This window comes from Monodelphis domestica, chromosome 6 (assembly GCF_027887165.1).
Source record: "Monodelphis domestica isolate mMonDom1 chromosome 6, mMonDom1.pri, whole genome shotgun sequence".
NCBI classification, from domain to species: Eukaryota; Metazoa; Chordata; class Mammalia; order Didelphimorphia; family Didelphidae; genus Monodelphis; species Monodelphis domestica.
In genome coordinates, this window is record NC_077232.1 from 232,037,571 (window position 1) to 232,053,764 (window position 16,194).

Genomic DNA, 16,194 nt, shown 5'->3' on the forward strand with positions numbered 1-16,194 from the left:
GGGGATATGATTGGGAATCTTGACTTTAAATGATTACTCTATTATAAATATTAATATTATGGAAATAGGTTTTGAACAATGGTACATGTAAAGCCCAGTAGAATTGCTCATTGGCTCTTGGAAGGGGAAGGGAGGAGGGGAGGGAAAGAACATGAATCATCGAACCATGGAAAAATATTCTTAATTAATTGATTTTTAATAAAAGAAGGCATACCTTTTGATCCAGTAATACCACTCATTACTAGATCTGTATCCTAAAGAGATTTTTTAAAATGGGAGAGGACCTGTTTGTACAAAAATATTTATATCAACTCTTTGTGGTGGCAAAGATTTGGAAACTTAAGTGATATCCCTCAACTGGATAATGGTTAAGCAAATTGTGGCATATGATGCTGATGGAATACTATTGTGTTATAAGGAATGATGAAAAGGATGATTTCAGAAAGAGATGGAAAGACCTATGTGAACTGATGCAGAGTGAAATAAGTAGAACCAAGAGAACATTATACACAGTAACTGAAATATTGTGTAGCAAACTGTGATACTTTGTTACTAACAGCAATATAATGATCCAAACAAAATCTGAGAGATGAGTGAGAACTGTTGGAGTAGGAATGCAGATGAAAACACATGATTTATCACTTGTTCATTTGGGTATATGTTTGGGGGTTTGGGTTTTATAAGATTAATCACTTACAAAAATGAATAATATGGAAATATATTTTGTGTGATAATAAATGTATAACCCAGATTAAATTGCTTGTCAGCTGGGGGAGGGGGAAGGAGGGGGAGAAGAGAGGAAGGCAACTTGGATTATATAATTTTGTAAAACTTTTGTGGAAATGTATTATTAAAATTAAAAATCCAAATAAAAAAAGACTTCCTTTGAGACAGACAGAGCAAAGGGAGCCACTTATACAGATATAATGGAAGAATGGCCAATAGGAGTCAAACTCTCCAAGTATGCATAATCCACTCAGTTTATTTCCAAACAGGGGTATGCTAAAAATGTTTAACAACCAGTTTATTTGTGATTGTGAGCACTTAGAGCCTAGAACATATTAAACTACTAGTAAATTTTTGTAGACTGACTGACTACAGAAGAAAAAAAAAACACTTCCTGTTGATTAGAGATTTTGAAAGGTGGAAGGGGTTGCATTTGTGGGTAGTGAGCTTCCCATCATCAGTAGAGACCTTTGAGCAGAGTTTGGATGACTGGACTTCAAAGGATTTTGAATTGACCCTGATATTCCTTCCCTACACCACAGTGATTAAATGATTGAGATGTAAAGTGCTTAGTACAGTGCCTGGTAAATAGTAGATGATTCATAAATACTTATTCCCTTTCCTTATCTCTGTGGAAACTTAAGTCCAATTCATTGCAACTAGTGTATAGAGTATTGTACTGGGCACTGGGGAAAATGAAAAGCTTCAGTAAGACATGATGTGTAACTGCATAGCTCAATAACATGATTCTAGATGACAAATCTAGTTCTTCCCTCGGATGTATTAAACCATGGAATTAGAATTCAAAACCCTCCCTGGCTACTTTTCTAGAGATATCCAATTTTAACTTCATATTTCTGAGGTCTAACAACCATTTCTTGTAAATTCTAGTTGGTCTCTAAGACAAATAACATTGCTTTTCAGAGATGAGAACTTTTAGAAATTCGTTTCAAGCTGCATTATTTTAAGGCAACCTTTTGGCCACAATGCTTATTTTAAATTTTTATAGGTTTTTTAAAACTAAAATGTATTTTACCTAGATCTACATTCTGTCCCTCCCAGGTCTCCCTCCTCTTCTCAATCAAGAAAGCAAGAAAAACAAACTCCTGATACAAACATGTGTGGTCAAGCAAAACCGATTCCGCCATCGGCCACATTAAAAAAACAAAACAAAACTGTACTCTGAATACATCACCTCTCACAGGAGGTGGGAAACGGTTGATAATTGTGTTGATCAGAGTTCTTGAGTCTTCCAAAATTGTTTCTCTTTATTGCTATTATTGTATAAGTTGTTTTCTAGCATTGCTCCCTTCCCTCTGCATCTGTTCATACAAACCTTTCCCAGGTTTCCCCAAAGATATCCCCTTCATCGTTTCTTACATCAAAATTGTATCCTATTACATTCACATCCAGAAGTAATTTAGCCATTCTCTGATTTGATACACTTCTTCAGTTTCCATTGTCACAAAACAGCACATATCTACATATTTTCACACATAAATATATATTATATATACTATATATTTTGTATATATGGATACTTTTGCTCTTTTGATGTCTTTGGGATATAAATCTAGCAATGGTATCAATGAGTTAAAGGGAATGCATATTTTAGTAGCTTGGGAGGCATAATTCCAAATTGCTTTTCAGGATGTCTAAACCAGTTCACAGTGCCACCAACAGCATATTAATATGACAGTTTTCCCTTAGCCATCCAGCATTTGTCATTTTCCCTTTTTGTCTGTCAACTTTGCTATCCTCAGAAGTGTAAGGTCATACCTCAGAGTTGTTTTAATTTGTATTTCCCTAATTTCTAGTCATTTAGAAGTTTTTATGGCTACTGATAACTTAGATTTTTTTCCTCTGAAAATTCTTTATTGTGCTCTTTTACCATGTCTTAATTGGGAATTAGCCAAAATATTTTGAAATGATCAATCTGTAACCCATGCTTTGCTTCTCACGTTTCCCATTTCCCACCATGATTTAGCTGAGAATTGGAGTTGTAATTTGTGTTCTTAATAAAAATCTTTATTAGTCTGTAGTGTGATGTTATTATGATCTGTGGAACCTTAGCTAGCTTACATTTCTAAGTATGAAAGTGAAGATGGCATAATACCACGTTCAAATGATGATTTCTGAATTGTGGAGCCAGAAGACCTGGGTTGGACACTTGGCTCTGATTCTCACCAGTCATATGTGGCCTTGGGCAAGTTATTTTGCTTCTATGGTCTTCAGTTTCTTCAATTAAAAAACAAGGGGGGTTGAACTCAATGATCTCTAATATTCCTTTGCATTTTAATATTTGGTGATTCAGTGAACCATGCACCTAACATTGTGCTTGGGGATTCATAATCTAACCAGGGAGACAAAATTCACGGATTGGAAACAATGAGGAGGAGCCAACACTAGGGAGACTGTAAGTCCAATGCTTAGTGAAATGACTTGTTTCAATGCCATAGCCACCAATCCGAATGAAGTCCCCTCCGGGTTCATCATTCCATAATTCTGTAGAACTCACCACATCTGTCTGAATGTCAAGGATGTTAAGTTGGACAGCTCCCAGTTGGTTTCTGTGACCTCAATAGTCTTTCTCATTCTGCAGCTTTGTGTGGGCTACCTCTAATACCTGGAATGCTCTCTCTTTTCTCTATAGTTCAGAGTGCTTATCCTGCTTAGGAGGTGTAGTTCTGTGTCTGGAGTCAGGAAGACCTGAGTTCAAATTCTCCCTGTGTGACTCAGAGCAAGTCATTTAACCTTTACCTGCCTCCATTTTCTCATCTATAAAATAGAGACAATAATAGCATCTATCTCATAGGATCTAGTATGTAATATTATTACTTCCTATATACATCAAATGGGGCAACATATGTAAAGTGCTTTGCAAACCTTAACTATGCCAAATTCATTGCTATTATGATGAGTTTTACTATATCTTTATCCATGTGGGAAGAGTGTGGAATAATGAGTTATCAGCCCAGGTGCTCCACTGGTAGGTATCCTTTGGTTTTCAGAAGATACCAAGGAAAGGCCCTGACCACATTGGGTGAACTCCCTGGGGCAAACTTTGGGGAGGATATGGAAAGAATAACAGAAGATGGGCAGGCATGAAGGGGATAGTATCTGTATCATTGAAAGGAACATCAAAATCAATCAAGTCACAGATCTAAGAAACCCTGAGGTAGAAGGTGGCTAGAGCCAGACCTTTGAGGAAACTAGAAATTCTAAACAGCTTTTCAGAGTATTTAGACTAAATCTCTCTGAGAGCGAGAAATTATTTTTGGTCTTTGTAGTTCTGGGTCTATTACTTCAGGTGACCCATGTTTAACAAATGTTTCAAATTGAATGGAACCAAAGACTTTAGGCTAATCCAGACTACCTCCTCATTCAGAATTGCTCTCTAGTTTTTTTATGTTTTGTTTTGTCTCTCAATTAAATTGTAAATTCACGGAGGGCAAGAACCCATCTTATTTACTGTGAATCACCCAACAGGTGGACAATAAATAATTGTCCAACAAAAAGTAAATAAAGAAATGTAATTGCCTTCACTCTGGAGGGTCTGAACTAGATAGAACTTGACCTTTTCGGAGTACAGAAATTCCCCAGCCACCCAAATCTGGTCATTCCGTTAGTTGTTCATACTCACAGATGGGCACGTTCATGATTCTGGTCCTTCAGCAGCACTCCAGCTGCTGTTTCTGTGACAGGCCAGAGAATCTATCAGTGTGGACGGATGTTTACACTTAGAAAAAGCCTCTTGCAGAAAGCAAATATCACTAGAAATTGAAACTGAAAAACAATTTTGAAGAGTCCAAGGACGATAATATCTTCAAGCCAATGAGAACACCTGCAGGGGCAGTTGTGTCTGTCCACCCAACTGTTTCCACCACCCAGGCTGCCTTGCATGGTTTCTGTGTGGTTTTGCTCAGGTTGTTCAAGAGGGGTTAACCAAGCTGCCATTGCACAATGTAAGCCAGCCAGATTCCACCCAGACAGCAGCCCTTGTTTGAACATGTTTATGGGACTGGTGTTGAGAAGCTGACCAGACCTGTGAAGAGCAGTTTGGAGAGAGAAATGTGAAGTTGCGTGTGTGTGTGTGTGTGTGTGTGTGTGTGTGTGTGTGGTTTTTTGCGTGTTTTCTTCTTCTCCTCAAAAAATGTAGCTAAACAGTTCCCCAAACCATCTCGTCAGGAAACATGAGGCTCTGGAACGTTGCAGCCCTGGACGCTGGGCCCAAGGTTCTTGGACAGACTAATTTTCATGCTAAAACGAGCTCACCACTTCCTTCCTGCCAGTGGCTATTTTCGGTAGTGCTGTCGGAGAAACCTGCACCTGTTCGGGTTGGGTTTTTTTTTTCCATTTTGGGTTAGTTTGGCCAGAATAATCTATTCAAATGTCTCCTATTTGCTGTAGAGGGTCACAGGGTCCCTCTTCTTACAGTGGGGTAAGACAAGAGACAGGAGCTGAGCCATAGAGACCTGGTCACTCAATGGTGGGGGTGGGAAGTGGGCAGACAACATTGGGGAGACCCTTAGCATCCAAGAGGAGAGCTAGAAGGGACCTCAGAGATCACTGAATCCAACATCCTCATTTTCAGATGAAGAAATTGAGACTGGCTGGGAAAATTTAAGTAACTTGCCCAGGGGCACCCTGTGTCCTAAGCATTGAAATAAAGCTTAGTTTGGACACATCTGTGCAGGGGTGAGAGAAACAGGTGTGTTCTTGTGTCTATCTGAGCAAGTCAGATCCTCTCAGACTCAGTTTCTTCATCTGGGAAATGGGGATAATAGTAATATCTACCTCATGATGTGTAAATAGAATTGTGTACCCCAGAATTCCTTGAATCACCTTCCCTACTTTGTGTCCTTACGTTTTATAAATAAGTTTGCTGTGACCCTGCCTTTGGCTCTGTCTCTCTATGCTTTTTGAGGTCCAGGCAACTCTCTTTTTGCTAAGGCTATCATTTTCCTTTTCCTCAAGTTATTATTAATAACTTCTTATAAAAATATAATACTTGAAGTATTTGGATATTGATTTTTAATCTTACAATGGGGTTGTTGGAAGAGCAAATGAGATAATATATCCATGAAGCATTTTGTCACAGAAGAAAGATACATTTCCACTTTATTTGACTGCCATTTGTGACCTCCACCTCATTCTTGACATTCTCCTTTGAAGAGCCCAGATCATTTCATCTCCATGAAACTCCACCATGATGGAATGGGAACAGCAACTGACCCAGGAGGAGAGGGACCTAGATCCTAGACTTCATTCCCCTATTGCTTAAGTCTTGGGCCATAGACAAGTCTTTCTGTCTCTAGAGACCTCAAACAGATAAGCCCTAGAGCCCCAGGAATTGCACCATTCCATCCTTCCCCACCACTAGTACTACAGCAATAGTACTATAGTAGTCAATATAGTACTACAGTCAATAGTACTATAATAGTCAATGAGAGCAACACTTTTTTTCCCTTTTAAACCCTTATCTTCCATCTTAGAATCAATACTGTGTTCTGCTTCTAAGGCAGAAGAGTAGTACATACCAGTCAATAGGAGCTAAGTGACTTGCCCAAGGTCACATGTCCAAGAAGTATCTGAGGTCAGATTTGAATCCAGGATCTCCTATCTCTAGGCTTTGCTCTCAATTCACCAAGCCACCCAACTGTCCCCAAGAGCAACACTTTTGAATATCAAACCTGACAACTGACTCTTGATAACGCTATGGCTACCAAAGACCCAGAAGAGAAAGTTCTGGCCATTAGAGGTCTTTGTAAAATAGTTCAATGTCAGAGGCAGACACAGGTTTAACAATGGACATGATGGTGAAGAGCATTAATTATCATCTGCTCTGCTGCAGGCTCTAAGGACCATTGGACCCTTCCATTTTGAGCCAAAGCTGAAATTCTTTAGATGTGCTCTCTCACTACTTAAATACCAGTTCCTTAAAAACATGCTTTTTTATTTCTAGCACTTAGTGAACTACTCAGCATAGTATAAGCACATAATAAATATTTTTCATTTATGCATCCCTTGGGTATTCCATTTCTAAAGTTCTAACATTTTTCTCACACCTTGTAATGTGCACGGGGAGAAAAAAATCAGGCTAAAGACTTATCTGAATCAAAATTCTCCACAACCCAAGTTAGGACTCTTAGAGACCAGATTGGATTTTTTAATATGTATTGATGTTCATGATGGAGAATGTTTGGTCATTTAAAACCTCAACTAGCCTTGTGGATGGCTCTTAAACATCAGAAGATCCCAAGTTCAAATCCAGCCTCAGACACTAGCTATATGATCCATGGCAAGTTACTAAATCCTGTTTGCCTCATTTTCCTCATCTGTAAAATGAGCTAGAGAAGGAATGACAAACCACTCCAGTATCTTTGCCAAGAAAACCCAGATGGGATCATGTAGGGTTGGACACAACTGAACAATAACTCCAAAGAATTTACAATAAAATAAGAGGGCTATACAATTAGATATAAAGTAGGATATAAAGTCAAAGAAAGATCGAAGCAAAGCATGCTAATAAAAGAATAAAAAATAATTATAAAAATAAAAGCCCAGCAGAGGAGAGAGTTCGTATGGAATAGTGGATAGAATCCTAGAGTTCAGGTCAGAATACACCAGGGTTCAAGTCTCATCTCAGAACTGAAGTAGGCACTACATATTAGTATAATGGGTCTTAAAACCAATGAATGATTCTACATTTGGGGACAGAGGAAAACCTTCAAATTAGCCTACTACCAATGGTATTGACTTTGAAGAGCTGGTGTGGTTAGGGAAGAGTTGTTCTTGTCCAGTTGTGTCTGACTTTTCCCAACCCAATGGGCCACAGCTTCCATGGGGTTTTCTTGACAAGGATACTGGAGTGGTCTGCTATTTCCTTCTCCAGTGGATCCTTTTGACAGGCAAACAAAGTTAAGTTTTGAGTATGGAGATCAAGGAAGATGCCTCTGAAGCTTGGAAGTAGGAAAGGCTGCATGTAGGAGACTGCATTAGAATTAGGTCTTGAAGGAAAGATAGAGTTCATCAGCAGAGAGAGACTGTTAAAGATTCTCTTTGGACTCTGAACACACCATGGAATTTTTGGAAAGAAAGGAGGGACATAGCTGGCAAAATGTGGGATTAAGCGGAAAATTCCCACATCTGTTACCTTCCACCTTCACATTGATTCTTTTTTTCAAAATTGATATTATTTCTTGGCCAAAAATTATTTATCCTCCTTTGTGTTCACAGATCCACCTTCCTCTACTGCAACTCAGCAGATGAATTTCTTGACCTCTTTTGTAGCATTTTTTCTTTTTATACAACAGTTGGAAGAATTCACAGAAAGATCATTAACATAACTTTTTCTGGATCTGTTTGTTCTCTTATTCTGGCAAGAGGAACCTCCCAGTTCAAGAAGCCTTAAAAATGCAAATATCCTCCTAGACAAAATAAAATATTTAATGTTGCATCCAGCTAGTTGGGCTTCTGGGAGGAACAGTGCCTCCCCAAAATACCTTTTCCATTTTAATGCAAAGGCAGAAAACTCCAAATTCAGCACCATAATCATCAGCTTCTCTGATTTTGTAGCTTTCTAAGGGTTCACCCTACAGCCTAACATATTCAACAATGTAAAGAAGATGGCTTATCAATAAGTATTTTGGTCTTTGAACGAGTAGCTATTTATATATCTTTACTACTGGTGGTTCAGTGGACAGAGCACTGGATCTGGAGTCAGGAGTTCAAATCCAGCCTCTGACATTTACTGTGGGATCTTGGGCACATCACTTAAACTTTGTTTGCTTCAGTTTTTCAACTGTAAAATGTGGATAGTAACAGCAGTTACTTTGTAGAGCTGTTATAAGGATCAAATGAGATAATATTTTTAAGAAGCACTTGGCATAGTGCCCTGGCACATAACAAGTGTTAAGGAAATGCTTATCTCCCACCCCACTCCCAACTCCCCCTTACCATAATAATTTACTTAAACCAGAAATTCTTTGTTTTTAACCCTTATCTTCCATCTTGGAATCAATACCATGTATTGGTTCTAAAGCAAAAGAGTGGAAGGGCTAGGCAATTGAGGTTAAGTGACTTGTCCAGATTCACATGGCTAAGAAGTACCTCAGGACAAATTTGAACTCAGTACCTCCCATCTCCAGACCTGGCCATATATCCAATTAACCTCTAAACGAAAATTCTCAATTCTTTTTGGTGTCATGAACCCTTTTGGCAATCTGGTAAAGCCTATGGACCCCTTCTCAGAATAAGGAAATACTGAATCATAATTAAAGGAAATGCTCAATTTCAGTTAGGCTTTAGTTTAAACAAAAGTCTCTTTTTTCTCATCCAAATTTATGGACCCTCTGAAATCTCTTCATGGATCCCCGGTTAAGAAACCTTGGCTTAAACAGACTGATAATGAACTTTATCTGAAAATATATACATCAATAATCATAGTAACAAGACAGTGTCTGAAAAAGAGGTTAAGAAAAAGAGTTTTCTCCCTTATAAGTGTGTGTTTGGCGTGTCTGTGTGGAGGGGGAGGGTAGTTAGAAAACCCATTGATGTAGAAATTGTCAGACTCAGTTATGATTTTGTTCAGTTTTGTTAAACTACTTCCCTCCCCTCTTTCTGTTTGTTATAAGGAATGGCTTCTGGGTAGCTCGTTCCATGTTGAATAGAGTGGAAGCATCCTGTAATACAGTAGAAAAAGGACAGGGCAACCCTAGATGATGTTATAATGCCCGTGCTGCTCCTTCCTGAAGCCAGCTGTTCAGCAGAACTATGGATTTCTACATGTGCCGTTAAATTGGTTAAGTGGCAACTTTTCTGGGAATAAATATTTGCAGTTTTACTTTTTTAAAGGAAGGAGGAATACACGCACACACACACACATATACATACCTACATATAAACACACACACAGAGAAAGAAAGCAATTTAAACAAAAGATATCAATAAAAATCATAAGTACAAACCATTATTTTTAGTAGTTCATCTGTCCAAAGAACGAAATAAAATGGTTTTTGGAAGCTTCTAAATTTATGGTTGCAGCCACTGGAGCCCCTGAGCTATGTGTGGTTAGGAAGGATTTCTGCTAACTACCTCTGCTCTCTTCCACTCCACCCAACCTTGCATGTTGGGAGGGGGAGGGAAGTTGTTTTCTGTGCCCCTAATGGATTAAAATACCTCCCTCACTAGAAGGGTCTGGCTTCCATGGAGTCACTGGGGAACTTAAGAATGGGGATAATAATATTATATTTATACTGTATATTCATATAATTTATAGAAAATAAGTTTGTTATATTTTATATTATATGCAATAATTTTATTTAATACATTTATATTACATGTTTTGTGATAATTTTGTGTATATATAATAATTTTATATTTCTTTGATATATTTCTATGAAACGATTTATATTTATATTATAAAAACATTTTTAAATGGTAATAGCAATCCCATGGCATCAAAGTAAAATCCACAAAAGCAGATATCAATATAGATACACACATATAAAGACAGCAGGTAAGTCAAATGCTAACTTTTCATAAAGAGTAGGGTGAAGAAATTTCAAAGGGTCCATAAATGTGAATGGGAAAAAATGACTTCCCACCACCACCACCCTTAGTCATTGGATATGGGTTCAAATCCTGCCTCTGACAGTTGCCGTTTGTCCTATGTTGGACAATTTATTTAACTTCCCTGGACGTACGTTTCCTTTTGCGTCAAATGACCTGGCCAGCCTCCAAAGTGTCTTGGACCTCAGATCTGTGACCCTGTGACCATACTTTCTTTGGCGAATGGAGATGTAGTTTGGAGTAGAGTCAAGGAAATGGCCTCCATTGAATTCTTCCCATTGTTTGAAAATTGGGCAGAAGCAATTGTACCTTATTTTCCAGGATTGGTGGAAAGCGTTCATTGGTGCTGCTGGGGGGGAGGAGGGGGTTGGAAATCACTTTGTTTTCCATTGATACTTTTGAAACTTGGACCAGTTTTTTCAAGTTCTCATCCGCAATGGGATATTTTCTTTTAAATATTTTGGTTCTGCTTCTAAATTCTCACACCTGTGTGTATGTTTAGGAAATTTTCTCCGCCATCAGTTTACGAAGACTGGTCACAGCTGCTGATGTGTGGGGAGCAAATCATCGCAGGGCTGAGCAGTCCGAGAGTCTGCTTTACCTTTGATGCTGGCAGGAAGGGAGCTGGGTTACGGAGGATGGGGGAGGAGCTTCTTAAACCCTTGGCCGCTGGACCACATTTCCCTCGCCTTCCTCTATTCCGCCCACCGAAACCTAGAGCAAGCTATTTATTCAGTTCTGAAAACTTCCACAGGGGCGGTGAGGCTATATTCATTTTGCATTTTTCTTTTTTAAGGGGTATGCAGTTGGGTCCTGCTTTATCATTTTGTTCTTCTACAAAGTTATACTTATTACTAACTGCATCATCTTAGGCAAGTCACTTAATGCCGTTGGGTCCGAGTTCCCTTATCTGTGAAATGAGGAAATTGAACTAGATGACCTGGAAGTAATATTTGTAAAGTGCCTCGTTCAGGGCTTGGTACACAGTAGGTTCTTAATTAATGCACACTTCCTTTCTTTCCCCTACCTTTATACCTCTGGAATTATGACCCCATGAATCTATGACTAGAATCAGGGAGGACATCTCTCCAAGAAAATACAGAAAAGACTCCTCAATTTTAGCGCAGAAAGAGGTTCTTACAGAACGAGCAGAATCTATTTCCACCCTGTCTAGGTGGAAATAGATTCATATACAATTGTGAAAGATTAAACAAAATAAATTAAAATGCAACACTACATAGATAATGTCAATTTGTGATTTTCTAAGTCAACATGTGCCTTGGGAGAATTTGAATTTGATATACCTGGACTAGAGGAATGGATTCTTTCCTTATTTTTTTTAACCCTTACCTTCCATTTTGGAATCAATTCTGTGTATTGGTTCCAAAGCAAAAGAACAGTAAAGGCTAGGCAATGGAAGTTAAGTGACTTGCCCAGGGTCACACAGCTAGGAAGTGTTTTTCCTTATTTTTTTTAAACTACTCACCTTGATGAAATTAAGCGAGAACCAACCCAAGGTCAACAAAAAACCTATTCACTGAGGTAGATTTAATATCTATGGGCAATCACAAAAGGTCAAGCAATAAAATATTTATTTCTTTTTAAATTTAAGGTTGGATAATTGTATGGCTGTTAATTATATCTACAATGTCTGCAAAGAGAGATAAAGCAAATATAGAAAATAACCTTTTGTACTTTTCACAGAGGTGTCTTTTATGACTGATCTCAACACTCATTATTTGTCTGACTTTATGGGTCAATCAGAGGCTAAGATTGGTTCCTGACCAGCTCAAGACTAGTTAATCTCTTTCACCCACATACATAAACAGGATAGGGATTAGAATCTATCGGGATTTAGAATTCCTGCTCAGAAACCCTGGCAGAGGACATTTCCTATCGCATGGGCTTTGGGATCAGTGCAGAATGGTTTTTGCTCTCTGTAAGCCAGGATGGAAGAGGGACTTTATTCTCTACTGGGGGCAACAGATTTATTTTTATTTGACCACATGTGGGCTCTGAATCTCACCTTTTCTTTTTAAAGTTTTATTTTTTTTAATTAATTTTAATTATTATTTAAGCTTTATTGATGTTTTCTTTTTCTATAACAAAAATTTACAGATTACCCGTTTCAAGAGAGCTGTTCTGACAAAACAAAATATCTAAGTAAAATTCAGTGACTTCATCTGAAAGTGCACACAACATTTCACATCTGTAATCCCCCCTCTCTATTATTTTAATGAACAGAAATCTATTTCCTCTCTCCTCCACTTCCACACTATGGAGGGGAAAAAAATCTCATAATAAATATGCATTATCAAACAAAACACATTTCCTTACTAGCTATATAGAAAGAAAAAAACATTTTTCTTTCTATTTTATATATTCAATATCTACATTTTAGGTATATATATCAGGAGCAGCTAGTTTAGGTGGTTCAGTGGATAGAGAGCCAAGCCTAGAGATGAGAGATCTGGGTTCAAATACGGCCTCAAACACTTCTAACTGTGTGACTCTGGGCAAATCACTTAACTCACTTTGCCTAGCCACCATTACCACTCTTCTGCCTTGGAATCAAAATCCAGTACTGAAATCATCTATTTCCTTGTTATTGACACATTACTCCAACACATTCATATTCTGAAATTTACTCAGCCAGCCCCCAACTGATGGGCAACCCTTTAGTTTCCAGTATTTTGATACCACAAAAATGGCTATTACTTTTTTTTTTTAACATAAGAGACCTTTTCTTTTTTCTTTGATTTCTTTTGAGTATAGATCTAGCTAGGGTTTATAGCTGGGTCACACACAACTTAGTGACTTTTTGAATAATTTCCAAATTACTTTCCAGAGTAGTTGTATTCATTCATAGCATCACTAATAGAACATCAGTATGCCTGTTTTGCCACAACCTCTCAAACATTTATCATTTTCTTTTGTTTGTTTGTTTGTTATCTTTGCCACTCTTATGGATTTGAGATAGAATCCCAAAATTGCTTCAAACTGCATTTCTTTAATTAGTAGCAATTTGGAGCATTTTTTTCATAAAGCTATGGATAATCTGGGATTTTTGCCTAGAGAACTGCTTGTTCACTTCAATTTGGAAAAAATTCTTTTTCTAAAACTGAATCAGTTTCTTACACATCTTGGAAATGAGAACTTTATCATAGAATCTTGCTGCAATGTTTTTCTTTAGTTAACCGATTCCCTTTTATCTTAGCTTTATCATATTTGCTTATACGTTTTTCATTTTATATAATCAAAATCATCTATTTCACCTTTTTGTCATCCTCTCTATTCCTCTTGAACTTTCCTTCTATCCAAAGATGTCATAGCTGATATTTTCCATACCTGTCTAATTTATTTATGACCTGACCCTTTACTTCTAGGTCAAGTACCCATTTGGAACTTACCTTGATAAAAGGTGTGAGGTATTGCCTAAACAGAATTTCTTTTATACTGTTCAATTTTTTTCAACAGTTTTTGTCAAATGGTGAATCCTTACCCTAGTACCTGGGGTCTTTGTGTTTATCAAATATCAGGTTCTAAATACATTGCTTATGTATGTTGTGTCTATATACTTAATCTGTTCTACAGAGTGATCTCTTTTTTCACATAGTACCAAATTGTTTTAATAATTACTGCTTTAAAGTTTAGTTTGAGATGTGGTCCTGTTAGGCCCCTTCATTCCCATTTCTTTTCATAATTTTTCCTGAGACTCTTGACCTTTTCCACCCAATATGAATTTCATTATATTTTTGTCTAGTTTTTATAAAGTAATCCTTTGGTACTTTGATTGGTACGACACTGAATAAGTAAATTAAAATAGTTTTGACATGTTTTTATTACATTGTTTCATCTTATTCATGATTAATTAATGGGACTACAGCATTTCTGTAAACAGTGGTTTGCAATTGTATTTATATAGTTCTTGTGTGTGTCTTGGAAGATAGATTCCCAAGTATTATACACATTCTGTTGCAATTTTAAGTGGAATTTCTCTATCTCTTCCTTCTGACCAGACTAGAAATGTCGATGATTTTTGTGGATTTTTTTTTTCATACCCTGAATCACTGCTAAAATTATTCATTGCTTTGATTCATTTTTAAAGTTAACTATTTAGGGTTCTTGAAGTTCACTATCATGTCATCCACAAAAGATTATAATTATATTTCTTTTTGATCTATGGTTATTAAAAAATCATCCCTTATTTTCTTTTCCTTACCTTATTACTATGGCTAGCATATCTACTTCTAAGTTAAATATAAATGGTGACAATGTGATCAGAAAGAATTGTTTGTTTCCATTACAAACAATGGTAGCTCTTGGTTTTCGATATGAACTATGCATCATTTTAAGGAAAAGTCCATTTTTTCTTGTTTTCTAATGATTTTAACAGAAATGGATGTTGTGTAAAAAGCTTTTAATTAGTATACTGAGTCATGTGATCTTCAATGATTTTTTAATAAGTCTTCCTAGTATTAAACCAGTTTTGCTTTCCTAGTTTAACTCCCAACCTGATCACAGTCTGATAAACTGTTTTAGCCTCTTTGCTAATATTTTTTAAAGTATATATATGTTCATTGATCTAACTTTCTTTTTCAGTTTTGATTCTCCCTGGTTTATATATCTGTGTTCTAAAAGGAATTTGAAAAGATTCCTTCTCTTGATTTTATTTGCAAGTAATTTGTTTATTAACCTTGGAATTAATTATTCTTTGAATGATAGAATTTACTTGTTAATCCATTTTGTCTTGAAGCTTTATCCTTTGAAGTTCATTTATGGCTTAATTTCTTCCTTTCAAAGTGCATCTTTTAAATGTTCTTTCTTGTTCTGTTAATTTTGATATATTTTTATAAATACCCATTTTATTTCAAGATTTTGGTTTATCTGATAATTTACACATTTTATTGCTTTTTCAAACAATGAGCACCTAGTTTTGTTTGTTTATTTAATGGGCTTTCTCATTTTTAATTTTATTTCTTCTTTAATGTTTCAGGATTTCTATTTTGATATTTAGTTGGGGTTTTTACATTTTGGTTTTCTAATATTTTAGTTGCATCCCAATTCACTGATCTAGTCATTCTCTTTTTTATTGCTGAAAGTGATGAGATATAACTTCTCCTAAAGTCTGTTTTAGCTGCATACTCTAAACTTTGGAATGTTGTCTCATTTTCAGTATCTCAAATGAAATGTTTTATTATTTCTATGATATTTTTGACTCAAGAATTTTTGGGATTAAGATATTTAATCTCTATTTAATTTTAATTTTTTTAAATGGCCATTTGATATAATTTTTATTGCACTGTGATCAGTAATGGACCTATAGGTCTTTTTTTTCTAAAGGTGTTTGTGAGGTTTTTCTGTACCAGTAAATTTGTAAACATGCTATTATGTACAGATGAAAAAATATACATACATATATACTCTTTAATTTCTATTAAAATAATCAGAAAAGCATATCTAATATTTCTAAAACTCTATTCAAGTCTTTAACTTCTTATTAATTTTTTTGGTTAGATTTGTCTGGGGGGGCTTGAAGAAGTAAACTGAGGCTTGTTTTTTGGCAGATTGCTCTTCAAAGGGGCAAGGCTGGGATATAGAAGAACCAGAGGATTTCCTTCAGTTCAAATAGAACTAAAAATTTCACTGGTGTGTGGAAGTTATTATCCCCGTTAGAGGTTTTGGTTCTAATATTTCTTTTGGAAGAAACAGGAGTTGTCTTAGAATTCATCACGCTCCATTTAAATGGTATCTATCTTAAAGGAAAAGACTTGTGAGGTTCCCTGAAGACCTCTCATTAAATCTTGCTTGGCATTCCACCAACTCTGTCCCATTTCTGATGCGCAGAGGCAGCTAGGTGGCAAAGTGCATAAAATATTGGACCTTGAATCAGAA